This window comes from Pteronotus mesoamericanus, unplaced genomic scaffold, assembly GCF_021234165.1.
Source record: "Pteronotus mesoamericanus isolate MK-2021 breed Mesoamerican mustached bat unplaced genomic scaffold, CSHL_Meso_final contig_22, whole genome shotgun sequence".
NCBI lineage: Eukaryota > Metazoa > Chordata > Mammalia > Chiroptera > Mormoopidae > Pteronotus > Pteronotus mesoamericanus.
This window is the reverse complement of record NW_026555090.1, coordinates 6,773,208-6,776,185: the sequence shown is the minus strand read 5'-3', so window position 1 is coordinate 6,776,185 and position 2,978 is coordinate 6,773,208.

The following is a 2,978-nucleotide window of genomic DNA, read 5'->3' as shown; positions in this document are numbered from 1 at the left end:
AAGATGGTGGAGTGAGTGGAAGTCACACTGACCTCCTCCCAGGACCAACCTGGAATTACAACTAAATTGTGGAGAAATCACTTGGAACAAACAACTGTACAGTAGCGAAAGAGGAGCCTTAAAACTTGGACAAACAGAAGAATCAGCTTTAGCACAACCTGACTGGTAAGGAGTGTGGTAGAGACTCAAGAAGGCAGGGGGCGGGCACCCACAAGCAGCAGCGCCAGGATATTGAAACAGCCAGTTGGATCCCCCTGAGAAGAGTGGAGTTTAAACCATAAGTGGGGATCTCCAGCGTACAGTACCAGATCCCCAAAAGTACACAGACAACAGCCAGCTGCGAAAAGTGGCAGGGTTGCTCTCTGCCAGAGACATGCGGCTGGAGACACAAAGAGCCATTTAAAGGGACAACACATACATTTTTATTTCCAGCCACTTACCCTGGTCTCCGTCAAAAGCGGGGGAAGAGTGGTCTAGAGACACTGGAGGAGAGACTGGGGAAGGAGGCATTGGGGAGAGAACTGAGAGAGTAGCTGGCAAGATCCCAGGGCTGATTCATCCCCCACGTAGCAGGAACCATCTTGCTCAGGCAGACCACTCCCCTGAGCGGTGACAGCATGAGAGAACCCAATAGCCCCGCCTCCAGGAGGGCCTAGGCCCTGCCCTGTGGTGTCTCTAAGCTGGCCTGTTGAGTGCAGAGTGGCAGCCACAGATAGTAGATCCCTGGCTAAAGGGAGCACAGAGTGGTCTGGAGACACTCGAGGAGAGACTGGGGACAGAGGCTTTGGGGAGAGAACGGAGAGAGTAGCTGGTGGGATCTTGGTGCTGACTCCTCCCCCATAATGCACTATCTATCTGTCTCAGGCAGACTACTCTCCTTGAGTGGCAGCGAAGTGAGAGGACCCAAAAACCTTGCCCCCAGGAGGGACTCTGCCCTGCCCTGTGGTGTCTAAGCCGGCCTCCTGAGTGTAGAGTGACTGGATTAACAACTGAAGGAGACAGCCACAGATGATAGATTCCTGAAAGTCTTGAACAAACTGCCTAAAGTCAGATAGGGTCAACATCTGACATCATCAGAGGCAGATCCAGAAAGAAAAAAAAACAGCAGTCTCCTACCATAGAAGTTCACACCACAAGTCAGGAAATCAAGATAGATCAAGTTAAGAAGCAGAAACAATGAAGAAAAGCCTACCAAATAATGTGAAGACAAAGAAATACCCCCCACGCAAAGGGGAAGGAGGAATCCCCAGAAAGAGAAATACATGAAATAGAGGCAAGTAAACAATCAGATATTGAGTTCAAAACAATAGCTCTAAGGAAGCTCAGTGAGCTCGGTGAGCTCAGAGAGAATTACAAAAACTATAGGGAAACTACGAGGAACTTACTGCAAACTATATCAGCATAAAAAATGACATAGAAACTATCAAAAAGAGACAAGTGGAAACGAAGAATACAATTTCTGAATTGAAGAACACAGTAGAAGGAATCCAAAGCAGGCTAGATCAAGTAGAGGATTGAATCAGTGAGCTGGAGGATAAGGTAGAAAAAAGTTCCCAGAAAGAACAAGAAAATGAAAAAAGACTCAAAAAGAATGAAGAGATGTTTAGGGAAATGCAGGACAGCCTGACACGTAACAATATCTGTATTATAGGGATACCAGAAGGAGAAGAAGAGGAACAAGGGCTAGAGAACCTGTTTGAAAAAGTAATGATGGAAAACTTCTCTGATATGAGGAGAGAAAATGTCGCACAAGTCCAGGAAGCAAAGAGGGTCCCATTCAAGAGGAACCCAATGAGGCCCACTCCAAGATATATCATAATTAAAATGACAAATATCAAAGACAAAGAGAGAATCCTTAAGGCAGCAAGGGAGAAAGAAGTAGTGACATATAAGGGAGCCCTGATACGGCTGGCAGCTGTCTTCTCAACAGAAAAGATACAAGCCAGAAGGGAGTGCCAAGAAATATTCCAAGGAATGAAAAGCAAAGGCCTGCAACCAAGACTGCTCTCCCCAGCAAGGCTGTCAATTAAAATGGAAGGCAAAATAAAGAAGTTCACTGACAAAAGAAGGCTAAAAGAATACATCTCTACCAAACCAGCATTGCAAGATATGCTAAAGGACTGCTTTAAGAAGATGAAGAAAAAGAGTCTATGAATACCCGGTTCCTTTCACAGTCACCAATACTTGATATTACCAATATTTTCAATACTTATTAATCTGAATATGATGATGTGTTATTTTAATTGGTCCTTTATTATTTATTGAAACTAAACCCGTTTTTGTATATTTCTTGCCTATTTCCATTATTTAAAAAAAGATTTAAATGACTCTTTGGTATTCTTTATCCATTTTTTGATTAAATGTTTGTAGAATTTTTTCTCAAAAAAACCTATTAACCCTTTTTTAAATGTGTTGCAAATACTTTCTTATTGTATTACTTGTCCTTTAACTTTTTTATATGTATATTACTATGTAACCTTAAATGTTTAATATAGTCGTATTGTCAATATTTTACTTTATAGTGTCTGGATTTGAATATGTTACTTCAGGGTAAGAAAAATATTATTTTGAATTTTCTCCAAAATCTCCTTAGAGTTTCCATATTGATTTTTAACTCACCTGAATATTTTTTGTATAATGTGTGAAATAGGGCTCTATATTGGTTTTATTTCAAGTAATAGTGGTCCATGTACCTTATTTGTTGAATAAGCCTTATTTTCCCCATTAATTTGAAATATCAATTTAATCATATATTACATTGTTAGACAAATATATACATTTGTTTCTAGAATGCTCATTTTATTTCATTGACCTACTTGATTATTTCTGTGCTGGTGTCACGTTGTTTTAATTGCTGAGACTTTATAATGGATTTAAATTTTTTAATATTTTATAATGGATCTTGACATTTAAAAAATAAAGAAAATCTGCATAAGAAAGAAAGAAACAGTGAAAGAAAGAAACATTGAAAGAAAGAA